We start from the raw sequence: 13,209 nt of genomic DNA, 5'->3' as shown, positions 1-13,209 counted from the left end.
TCCTGCTGCTACCCACCTCCCGTGGGAGCACCTTCCACCCTCTGCGTAAAAACCTTTCTTTGCATATTTCCTTTAAACTCCACACCCCCTGCCTCACCTTAAACCCATGCTCCCTAGCATTTGACATTGCCACCCTGGGGAGGAAAAAGACGACTGATTACCCACCGAATACATGCTTCTCACTATTTTATACATTTATCAGGTTGTCCCTCAGCCTCTGGTGCTCCAACAAAAACGATCTAAGTTTGCCCAACCATTCCTTATAGCGAATACATTCCAACATCCAATTGTAGTCCGAGCAACCTTAACTTCTCTGGAGAAGCAGACTATCAAAACTTTTATTAATGGAAAACCTCATATGCTCAGTCCTAGGACAGTCAGCAATACTCTGGGCAAACTAAAAAAGGATACACATTCCTTTCCCTTAAAGGACAAGCACACAACATTGCTAGGCTGAAGCAGATGACAAGTGCTTCAGAAGCAGGTTGTACAGTTTTGTTTTACACATTGCTACAAAAATGAAAACCCCACACATAACACGGCTGGCCCATCTTCCACTGTCAGTTTCAAGAACCAAGATTGCATTTTTACATTTGCACTTAGAAATCTATTCAAGGAAGATTTACCAATGATGTTCAATAGCATGCCTGCACTCACCTACAACGCTGAGTGGAGGCCCAGTGTGCCTAAGTTTACAACAGTAAACAGTTCAGAATGATGTGCTTTAAAATATTTCTGTGACGGTCAAGATGGCAGGATAACCCCAGGGTTGTGACTAAACGTATTGCACAAAATAAAAACCCATGTCCCACTGCTTACAGTTTGAAGCATATGACGTGTGAACAAAGTTAAAATTTTTACATCCAGGAACGTAAATCTATTCCCTTTCCAACCTTGCCACTACCCCACCCCCCCACACAAACTTCGAAGGGCTATTTGTAGCGAAAACCCTCACTAACCCTCAGCTGACAAAGAATCTTGCTGGCTATTGCTTTGTAAAGCAACAAAAATTCTACATTACAGAGCCAAACATGTATAAAAAGCAATGCATGTTTGACACTAAGGAGTATTCATACAGCAGCATAAACTGAAGCAATGTAGCTACACTGCAAAAGCACAGTTCAGTCAATTTATGGTAAATTTGGAAAGACTCAGTTACTTAAGCTCACTGAGCTCCACAAGGTCAAAGAGGGAGACAACAGAAGTGTAGGCCGCTATGCAGTTAATTAATTATAGATGTAACCACTTGCAGGAAGACAGCGTCTTCAAGGTTAAGAGACCCCCGTAATTAACAGAAACAGGGGCAAGGCCTGGTGTTAGCATCCTTCGAGCAAAAAGCTCAACAAACAACGACTCAAGTAAACACATTTTAGGTTAAGTGGCCAATGATAAATCAAGGTTGAAATGCAGTATTTGTTAGCCAAGTCTCCGATTAAACAATGAGCTTAACCTTGCCTATTATCAAGAGAAATATTGCAAGTGTTGCAAGTACGTAACAGATTCATCAGCAAAGCTGATAACTTGGTTAGTACCAGTCATTGCTCAGAACGTAACATTCTCACCTGAGCCACAAAGTTCTGGGCTTACATTCATTCCTGTCAGACATCAGCACTAAATCTAGATTAATACTCCAGTGCAGCATTGAGGAAATAACATGAGAAGGAAGATCCTGCCTGCCCAATGCAGTCACGGACAAGATTCAGGAGCAATTTTGCAAAGCAAGTTTCGGAGTTCACTCTATCTGGTTTCTTGAGCCATCCATTATCCCCTACAAATACACTTGGCCAATGCAATGGACATTACAACAGTGGCTGCGCTTCAAATTACGCTCAAGTCATTCCAAGTTGTTTTTGGGGAACCATGAAGTCAGGAAAGCTGCTGTAAAAAAGCCAGTTTCTTGGCTCTACTTGCGCCAGCGACAATAATTGGGATTATTAGAGATCCATCTCATATTTGTCTGAGCCACAAAATAGTACAGTTTGTTGGACAGATTTTTATTGCCAAAGTAGTTTTGATGAGACTAGTGGCAGAATTTAGCCTGGTATTACAAGGGTGTTACCTGTGGATTCTGCAGCACCACAGATTTTAAGTAGCTGCATCATGTTTAAATGCCAATTTAAATTCATCTTCTCCATTCCAGCCACTTTTCCAAAAAGGAAAAAAAAATTGGTAATTCCTTTCCTGGTGGCTGCATTATTTTTATAGTTGAACACTGTTGCATCTGCTCCAGCTATCAAATTTCAGGCTGTGTAGCCCTGTCACAAGTGGCAAACATCGAGACCAGCAAGCCCCGGTGATGGCACTCTGCTCTGGCTTGTCGTCAGCTCTCAGCCAGAAGCTGTGGAAGTTTGAAAACTCAAAGGCCTCACACTAACAACCACTTGGGAGTGCCAAGGTCAGAGGTGCTGGAGCTCCACAACGAAGAATACCCAATCGTATCTATAAGTAGTGAAAAGAAAATGGTGTTAGTCAACCTGTGCAGAACAGCAAAGGAAGACTACACCTGTCCAATCAGCACCAGCCCTAAATGAACAGGATCCTGGTCCCACACGCTCCAATGTTACTTAAACAATGTTGGCTGAAAGGATCATCCACGTACACTTACATTTGCATTGCCTGCTCTTCAGAATATTTTTATTTAAATATTGATCAATGTGTGCGTTACACACTTCTGAGCGAAAAGGCTAAGTTATGCTTAAATTACTGATTCCTTTTTTTAAAAAAATCCAGCCTCCGTTCTGTAGCTCAACTCATCACAGCAACTTTTGATCCTGGTTCAAGGATATTTCAGCTTGCTGCTCAATGTACATCATCCACTGATATCTTCTGGTTGCTGCTAACACCAGCACTGGTTCATGCATCCTAATAAGTTATCATATACATAGGTCTCCATACGTCAAGCTGTACTGTGGGTTTACTTGCAGTTTATGGCCTTTCCACATACTGTCCCCTCACTCCTGCTGCCAACAAGGTAATTCAGCCTTGACCTAGTTGCAGGAGCAGAGTGAGCAACTTCAGCCATGTGGAAGCTTGTAGTTGAGCTCCTGCTCAGAGCACCTTCAAAAGAGAAAAACGCAGAGAAAGATTCTGTAAGCTTCTAAGTCATCACTGTGCCAATGAAGCACCACCTCTGAAGCCAGGATTACACACACTAACCCACCGAGTTTGCTTTACCAGTCTGAGTAAAGGGTAGTCTAAGAGTGCGGCAGAATGTGACCTTTAATAAAGAAGTCAGCCATTTCGCCCTGAGCCAGTTTGACCATTTATATTTACATGTAAATCCGTAGTGATGCAAACTACATATAAAAATCACAGCAACCTTACTTCACATCTTCTATAGACTCCCCAGTGTCAGTAGCTTCGTGTGACAAAGTCCAAATTTCTAGTGTCCTCTTGTGGAGGAGCATCGAGACCTCGCCCTTGGGCAGTTTTAAGTCGCGTCACCTTGTTCTGGGCTCACCGACCATTCCGCTTCTACTCTGTGGCAATCTTTAACCTCCTTCAAGTGATTTCAGTTGGCCCCAAACTCTTCAAGACTCAAAGGAATAGATATCTGAGTTATAAAAATGTACAACATGGAAACAGAACCTTCTGTCCAACTTGCCCATGCTGACCAGATATGCAAAATTAATCAAGATCCGTGTGCCAGCATTTGACCCATCTCTCTCTAAACCCTTCCTATTCTCATACACAGATGCCTTTCAAATTTTCTGATTGTACCAGCCTCCACTACTTCCTCTGGCAGCTCATTCCAGACACAAACCACCACCTGTGTGAAAACATTACCCCTCAGGTCCCTTTTAAATCTTTCTCATCTGATCTTAAAACTAAGCCTTCTAGCTTTGGATTCCCTATCATGGGGAAAACATCTTGGCTATTCACCCTATCTAAGCCCCTCGATTTTATAGACCCTTATAAGGTCACCCCCCAGGAAAAATAGCCCCAGTCTATTCAGCCGCTCCCTATCACTCAAACCCTCCAATTTTGCAACATCCTCGTAAATTTGTTCTGAACCCTTTCAAGTTCCACAATATTTTTCTCATAGTAGGGAGACCAGAATTGAACACAGTATTCCCAAAGTGGCCTAACCAATGTCCTGCACAGCCACATGCTCTGCCATCTCATATACTCAATGCACAGACCAATAAATTCTACCAAACACTTTAAATACCCTCTCTACTTGCAACTCCACATTCAAGGAACTATGAACCTGCACTCAAGTTCCTTTGTTCAGCAATACGCCCGAGGATCTTACCTGACATTACCATTAAGTGTGCAAGTCCTTTCCAGATTTGCCTTTTCCAAAATGCGGCATGTCACATTTGTCTAAATTAAGCTCCAAGCGCCACTCCTCAAACCGTCTGATCGAGATTCCGCTGTACTCTGAGATAACCTTGTTCACTGCGCCAGTAATTCTGGTTTGCTTATGCAACCTGTACTGTGATAAAACTCATTTTCAAAACAGCTCATTATTCTGACAAACCTGCACCACGCCCATTCTAAGGCCAGTATGTCTGCCTGAAGTGGTGATGCCCAGCACTGAATGCTCTTAAAAGGTGAAGATATCTAAGATAGCCTCCTTCCCCAGTTCAAGCCGACAATGGTGATCAGTGTATCATTTCTCATTTTCATCAAACACTTGACGTAACTCGTGATTAAACTGCCTGGTGACACGTGAACCAAATTGCATGGCAGAATTTTAAAACAACACTTGTTGCAAAGATACTAGCTCACAGGGAGAAGGTGGGAGAGCCAGCAACAAAATGGTACTGAGAAAACATAAATAAGCTGCAGAGCTGGGCTGAGAGGTGGCAAATGGAGCTTAATGCAGACAAGTGTGAGGTGGTGCACTTTGGTAGGAGTAACCAGAAGGCAAAGTACTGGGCTAATGGTAAGATTCTTACCAGTGTAGATGAGCAGAGAGATCTCGGCGTCTGTGTTCACAGATCCTTGAAAGTTTCCACCCAGGTTGACAGGGCTGTTAAGGCGGCATACAGTGTTTTAGCTTTTATTAATAGAGGGATCGAGTTCCGGAACCAAGAGGTTATGCTGCAGCTGTACAAAACTCTGGTGCGGCCGCACTTGGAGTATTGTGTTCAGTTCTGGTCACTGCATTATAAGAAGGATGTGGAAGCTTTGGAAAGGGTGCAGAGGAGATTGACCAGGATGTTGCCTGGTATGGAGGGAAGGTCTTATGAGGAAAGGCTGAGAGATTTGAGGCTGTTTTCATTAGCGAGAAGGTGGTTGAGAGGTGACTTAATTGAGACATATAAAATAATCAGCGGGTTAGATAGGGTGGATAAGGAGATCCTTTTTCCTAGGACGGTGACGGCAAGCACGAGGGGGCATAGCTTTAAATTTGAGGGGTGAAAGATATAGGACAGATGTCAGAGGTAGTTTCTTTACTCAGAGTAGTAAGGGAATGGAACGCTTTGCCTGTAACGGTGGTAGATTCGCCAACTTTAGGTACATTTAAGTCATCATTGGATAAGCATATGGACGTACGTGGAATAGTGTAGGTTAGATGTGCTTGAGATCGGCATGACAGGTTGGCACAACACCGAGGGCCGAAGGGCCTGTACTCTGCTGTAATGTTCTATGTTCTAAAGTGTGGCTTTTACTTTCTCTTCCCTCCTTTGAAGTGCTTCGCTAAATACTGATATAGTCATAAACTTGATCCTGATCAATACAAGAATCAAATTATTTAAACCCATTTTCGTATTAAATTTTTTTGAAGTATCTCAATTTGAGATGGATAGTCCAGGGGAACTGTAGATTTAGAGAGAATCCACATTTAAAAATTGTAATAATTATCCAGCACCACCTTTCAACTGTTCACCTGTTTTCTCTAGAATTTAGACTTCCATCAGACCTTCTGCTAACTTTCTAACTTCGATACTACCAGGAAAAGATAGGGTAAATAAATTGTTTGCACTTGGAGATTCTAGAATGAGAGGGCACTGTGAAAATTAGGGCCAGGCCATTCAGGAGAAATGTTACAAAGCACTTGTACACGCAGAGGGTGGGGAGACAATTTGGAACACTCTTCCACAAATGGCAGTGGGTGCTTGATCAGTTATTAATTTTCATTTGGAGATAGATAATCTTTCATTCAGCAAAGCTATTAAGGGATATAGGCCTAAGGCAGGGATATGGAGTTAGGCCACAGATCAGCCATAGCAAGCATGAGGGGCTGAATGGTCTACTCCTGTTCCAGAATTCACAAATTCAGATTAGTAGCAGCTTCTATCCACCTCCTGGCTATTCTGAAGGTTTCACTTGACACCATGAACTGAAGTTGTACATTTTGAAAACAGACCAGCACATTTTAGAAAAACAGCACAGAGCTGTCAACTTTGGCAGAAAATATTTACCGTCAATACTTTTGTACCAACCTCTTCAGCAAAATTCAAATCTCAAATTTTTTCACATCTTACCCATATATGTATTGTCCCAACAGTAAACTCTTCAATTTATATAGCACCTTTCCTTGGTGTCAGGGCATTCCATATCACTTCACAATCTGTTAAGCACTCTTGGGAGGTAGTGTTTGAAGGTAGGAATTACAGCAAGCAATTTGCACACAGAAAGCTCCCACAATGTGAGAAACAATCATCTGCCCTAATCCTGCTCATGTCAGAGCAAATCAGGACACACCTAATCATGCTGAAGTGTCCATGCCCCCCATCCCAGAGTGCAGGGGATTTCTGTTTCATGTCATGTATGAAAGACTGTGCCGCCCAGATTGAAGCAAATGTTCAGCACTGCACAGGGAGTTGCCAGGACATGCACCAGTACTTAGCAGTCAATTCATCGTGTGAAATGTGCTCACTTTTGTAATTTAGGAAGTGACTAGCTACGAAAGACTGGAGTTCCAGCATGACACTTCAAGAGCCTGGCTGCTGTGGGGCACAGGTCATTGGGGGGTACCTCCTTGACAGTAATACTGGCTTCAAGCTGAATTATGCATGGCTACCACAGCACATATCACTGGCAATTACTTGAAAAGAATATGAAATAACACAGTAGATTTAAGGGGTAGACAGATCTTTAATTGATAACGGCTTGAAGGGTTATAGAGAACGGGCAGAGAAGTGGAATCGAGGCAGAGATGAGATCAACCAGGATTGTACTGAATGGTGGAGCAGGCTCGATGGGCTGAATGGCCTACTTCTACTTCTCCTAAAAGGCAGCAAATAACATTCTAAAATGGCAAATAAAAACATCCACAAAGTGCTGACCAGAAGAAAAGAATACTTAAAGCTCCTCAGTGGGTGCTGAGTTGCTGTAACACAACATGAACAACGCTGACATTTGTAAAATCAAGCACTCTATAACCGTGGCCAGAATTTCACATTTTGAGAGCAATTAAGACATATTAACATCACATTTCAACTCTGAAATCTGATTCTCAAGTTGTGAACGTCTACTTCGAACACTATACATTCGTTTTTTTTTAAAATCGGCCCACTGAAAGCAAATGGAATTAATAGCCTATTGATTTCAATCAAATCAGAACCAAGCAAGACACTGCGTGGACTCTTCCCTCGTGTTTTTACCAACTGCTTTTATGCCTACTGGCCCAATATTCTGTTTGCAAGCCACAGAAGTGACCAGTTGTTTCTAACTCTTTACAACCACCATTCAGAACAATTAGTTTTAAATTGACAAAACTAATATAAACCCAGCTGCTAGTTATTGATACAAGACCTAGCTGATGAAGTCGCAATGTCCAAGAGATAAGCAGCACTTCAGTGGGCAGAATACAGTCCTTAATACAACAGCTCCAACTCAGTACATACACAGCTGATGTACTTTCACTTAATTACAAAGTCAAGGCACAGCCTCTTAGTACATCTGTAATCCTGCTGCAGTCACGGACATCTAGTTTTCCTTTCTACTGTACCACATCTAGAACAACATCCCTGGGAATCTAAAACAATGTAGTTTGGCTCAAATAAAAATTCCCAACATAACACAAATCTATTTTGTTTCCCCTCCAAAGTGTTGCAAGGTTTGCTAGATATTTCTGGAACAATTTTGCAGACACTGCACAGCTGGGTTTCTGTGAAAGCGGTTGGCTGGTATAAACATGTCGGGGATGAAAGGCCTGTTTCTGTGCTGTCTAACTCTGCGTAAACCTTCCAATACTGGGAGGCCACGGATCAACACCACCCTGTGTAAAGGTTTCATCAGTACCATTCTCAGTATCACAACATCCAGGTACAGGAGGAATTGCGCACAATAGGACAGCAGATGCTCAGGTTCTCGCGTCACGTTTCAGATGTGGCATGCAGGAGGGGGGTTCCACCACACGTTCAACAGCAAGCCAGTCATACTGAGTCAGTCTGCATCTCATTTTAAGTCTCTGTTATAGAAACATTGTGCAGTTTTATGAATTATATCCATCAAGCCACTCAACAAGCCTTTCAGAAGAATCAAGCCATCATCACACCACCACGACAGGTTCTACAAGTTGCTTGGGCCCCATTCACAAAGCCTGGCCAGTGCCCCGATTTACAAATACAGGCGTAACCTGGAAACACCATTACCCAGATGCCAATGATCCCCTTTACACTGTCTGTTCAAACAGGCACCTCGGCTACTTCGCGTGCAAACTCTCAGGTTGGGCTGATACAAGCCCAGGGACATGACCCACCAAGATACAGTAAGGTCTTTATATGCATCATTGTTGGCACCCTTAAGTCATATATGTCAGTACAGTCCAGTTTATTTCACTGGGGCGGAGAACAGGAAAAGTAGTTGTGTCTTCGGCTACTTCAAACTCAGCACTAATCTATAACAAAACTGTGAAAGCAGAGATAAACACAACTCAAAATAGTTGGACCCACGACAGCAGTAGATTCCTGCCATGTGAATGAGCTGAGACTTAAAGAGAGAGTGTTCGACAGGGTATACTGGCAATACACCCCAAGTTGCTCATTGTTCACATGGAATCATACTTGGCACTTCAGCTATTTGTTTGTGTTTCCTAGCACGTGCTCATTGCTGGTAAGACCAGCATTTGTTACCCAATCCTAACCACCTTGAACTCTGTGGCTGAATGACCACTTTGGAGGACAGTAAATAGAGTCATTCACATTGCTGTGGACCCAGACTCACATGTAAACCAGACTGGCCAAGGGCATGAGCGAATCAGGTGGGATTGAACACAGCAAGGACAGGGAAGAAACGGGGAGGAAGAGATCCACACCCTGGCATTCCCCTGCCATCCAGATATGAATGGAAGGTGGTGAATCTAAGATAGCGGCACTGTCAGCCAAGGGGACGACCCTACAACTGTACCAAGTGTATACACAGTAACCAACTGAGAAGGCTTTTAATAGTGGTCAAAATCTACCAACAGCTCGGGTGCTTGTTGAAACAACAGAATGCATACCAGAGCAGACGTGAGGCAACAGCAGCCAAACAGGAAAACCTCTGAATACCACACTTCAGTCATGCAAACTGGAAAAGCCAGTCGCGTGGAGGTTGCTGGTGGGCTGAGCTTCTACCAAGTTTAATATTGGGGTGGTGAATCATGCTGGGACTGGGTCACAGAGGGCACCTGCAACATTTCTCAGACCAAAAATAGACAAGGGCTCAAGTGCACGTGAAGGTCACGTTCCAAGGGAAGAAATACACTTTCCCATCTCACTCCTTTCCACCATCACCAGCCCCCTCAACACACACGCGCACACGTGCACACACACACACACACGACTGATTTGTCAGGCCAAGACATTACACAGCACTAAACCATTCACTCAGAACAACCTTCAAATCCCTGGAAGCCTTCCAAAGGCCTAAAAGAGCACAGCAAAATGCTGAGTTTACAGTTATCGACTAGTGACAAAGTGATAAGTGTAGAAGGATAGAGGGATAGAGGGATTTACTTTGTGACTGAGAGACTGTTGCTAACTCAACTCAGTATTGCAACAGAGCTGAATTTTAGACAAAGGAAAAAATGCTTAGGATCCATTTAAGTGTTGGATCTAAATTTGAACACTACCCCTTTGAAGGACTGTTAAAACTTGAGTGTGAAATGATACTTTTTAAAAAAAAACGCACAGGCAAGGAGGCCTGGCTTCAGTCAGACCTGAGACTGTTCACCTTCAAGCAGAGATTGACACAAAAGTGACAAAGGGTTTCAATAAAGTATCAAAACAGAAACTGCTTCATGTGGCAGAACAGTCTGCAACTAGAGGGCATATTAATTCGACAAAATAGCAAAAGACGGACCCAAAGGGCAAAAATAATTTCAAGAAGCAGCACAGGTATGATCTGGACCAGCAGTGGAAGCAGATTCACAAAACCTTCAATGGCAATGAAGCATCAGGAGGGAGAAAACGGCAGGAAAATGGAGGAGATCAGAAGAATGGGATCGATTGAACAGCTTTTAAGCTTCCCTTGATACTCTGGGCTGAATGGTCTCATCTCCATCAGTACAACTGCGAGTCTGTTAACAACCTGATCAAACACAGTGGACCATGACAAATAAGAAAGTCCTCTTCCAATTTAGTGCCTTTAAAAAAAGACTCTGCACAAAGTGAATTGTTTCCATGGAGCTCAGACATTGGAAGCCAGATCCTGCAGATGCCCTATTAGAATTTGTGCACAATATGGCACTAACCCACAGCCCACATCCCAGCTCCTTGCAGCATTCTGGATACAGGCAAGAGGAGGAAAACCTTACACACTCTCAGGTCTCTTTCCCCAAGTTCCGACCACCTCATTTTCTGACCTTTGCCTTTGTCAAAAGGGATACACCCCGGCCATCCAATGTCATTTCAGTTACAGTGATATATAAATATAAGCCTCAAAGACTGAAACATGCACGAAGAGAGATCAAAACTACAAGGAAAGTAATCATCCCAAGGCTTAACAGAGAGGGAGAGGCAGCGAGAGCAAGTGCAAGAGAGAATTTAAGATTCATGATAACACTACCAGTGATGACGGGCTTCAGTGACAGGGAGAGATTGAAGATCATAGAATAAAATCCCAACTGTGTGGATGCAGGCCCTTCGGCCCAACAAGTCCACACCGACACTTGGAGCATCCCACCCAGACCCATCCCCCTATAACCCACCTAATCTACACAGCCCTGAACACTACGGGCAATTTAGCATGGCCAATCCACCTAACGTGCACATCTTTGGACTGTGGGAGGAAACGCACGCAGACACGGGGAGAACGTGCAAACTCCACGCAGACAGTCGCCCGAGGGTGGAATTGAACCTGGGCCCCTGGCGCTGAGAGGCAGCAGTGCTACCCACTGAGCCACCACGGCAGTATAACAGCTGATCAAGTTTGTCAGGTCAGAGACTGTTATTGCCAACTCCACCACAAAAATAGTCCAAAAGGAGCCAAATAGTATTGTTACTATTAAATTTTTATTCAAATTTGTGTGAAATCTTAGTCTTCTGTTACAGTACTCTTCATATGGTCACACAAATTTGAGGGTGCATACATGAGGATCAATGGTCGGCACAACATTGTGGGCTGAAGGGCCTGTTCTGTGCTGTACTGTTCTATGTTCTATGTCTATGTTCTATACACCTGGTACAGAGGGCTGGCTTGAAACTTACAAGGCCAAATAGTTTTGCTTGTTTCAGAGCAAAGGTTCGGATAGATCACGAGATGGGGAGAATCCCTTTTGCAAACTTTCACTGATTTTAAAAAGTTAATTTTCCACTTTTGGTCCCAGTGCTTGGATTTCTTCAATGCATTTATAATACTTGGACATCTGCCTAGGCTGTGTAGAGAGATTCCTCCAATCTCTAATGATTGCCAGCCTAAACATCATGAGGATCAACTAAGGTATTTTGTCATTATGTTGGTGTTGTTCACTCGGAAGCAGGAAGGGTATGTTAAATCACGAAGCAACTAGACAAAGCAGATAGTAAGGTTTTTATTGCAACCCCCACCCTCGAATGGTACAAATGGGTGTGAACCAATAAAATGATATGGCAACCAAGACCATTCTCTTACACACAGAGCAGATCTGCAATTCACCGCTTAAGCGGGCACAAGGCAGAGGTGGGCTCAACCATGGCTTTCAAAATTAAAAACAGAACTGGATCATAAAACTGCCTGCAGGGCCACAGAGGCAGGGAATGGCACCAAAGGAGCTTCTCTTGCACAGAACCAACAGACCTGATCGGCTAAGTGTCATTTTATAATATTAAATGAGGTCATTTCATGTACTTAATTAATACCATTCTACAGTAATCACAGAAGCAAACAGGACATGATTGACATGCCAATAAATACAGGCTGCTGACATGAGCAGCAAGCAAGTTAATACTGTTCTGTTGGAGTGTGAGGGCTGCAAGGAGACAATGTGAAGTCATTACCACTTGTGCCAAGGTACATGAAGCCAGACACTGGCATCACGAATGAATACTTGAGTTGAATTGACACATGTTCAATTCTTCAGCTCTGGGTATGCAAAAATATTTAAAATATTAACCAAGTTGAAAGTACACGCCAAGGGGCTTCAAATGGAGTCAAAACAGCTTGTTAACATACTACTGCCTGGTGCCTGCCGAGTTCACCGACCCTCACACCAGGCATCTTCAAACTTCTGGCATAAAACAGGGATGCCTCCTGACAGCCAAGTTTAGTCAATCCCAATCTGCACTTAGTTGGCAATAAGACACAAAGTTATGAATCAATGGAAAAGCCCACAATTCTCCCAAACATTATCCCCATGTTTCTCTTGGAAATGAAAGATTGAGGTCAGTTGTTAGACCTCCGCTAGCAGATGTGAGGATCCAAAGACTTGAACATTCAGAGTGCTTTTTAAGACCAGTAGAGATTATAGCCAAAGCAGTATTTAAGTGCAGTCGCTGTTGTAACGTTAGCTTCCAGCATTTTACATCTGAATGTTCACTTCAGTGTCAGCCAAGTAATCCAAAAGAAATAGCCATACCTATTGTGACACTAACTTCCAGCTCGAAGTGGCAACCGAACACAGACAAAGGCCCACACAGCTGCAAAGAAAATCAGGGAATGCTGGCAAACACCCAACAATTTGGCCACTTGGGAAGACTGTAACAACCCACTGTGCTTGTGGACGTTCACGTGCATCCACAAGGTACGAGTTTTTTTAAAACATTTTTATCAAACCCTTATCTTCCTTTAGATTCCACACTGAGCTTGCAAGCACTTGCTCACCTTTCTGATACCCACGCAGCTCTCTGGTAG

The 13,209-nt window shown here is 43.3% G+C and overlaps 1 protein-coding gene across 2 annotated transcripts in view; it reads right to left on the bottom strand.

Annotated features, from left to right (window-relative positions):
* Positions 1-13,209, bottom strand: part of akap1b (A kinase (PRKA) anchor protein 1b) — a 61,202-nt gene that overhangs the window by 29,666 nt on the left and 18,327 nt on the right. The window contains exon 1 of one of the 2 annotated variants that reach the window (XM_059655321.1): positions 4,256-4,365. The exons of the other annotated variant lie outside the window; for it this stretch is intronic. The gene's annotated coding sequence lies outside the window, so the exon portion shown is untranslated. Of the gene's footprint in view, positions 1-4,255; positions 4,366-13,209 lie in introns of those variants that run through there. 2 annotated transcript variants of the gene reach the window in all.

The sequence above is a fragment of the Stegostoma tigrinum genome, chromosome 27, assembly GCF_030684315.1.
Source record: "Stegostoma tigrinum isolate sSteTig4 chromosome 27, sSteTig4.hap1, whole genome shotgun sequence".
Classification (NCBI taxonomy): domain Eukaryota; kingdom Metazoa; phylum Chordata; class Chondrichthyes; order Orectolobiformes; family Stegostomatidae; genus Stegostoma; species Stegostoma tigrinum.
Note: the sequence above shows the minus strand (reverse complement) of the source record. Positions and strands in the feature narration are given on the sequence as shown.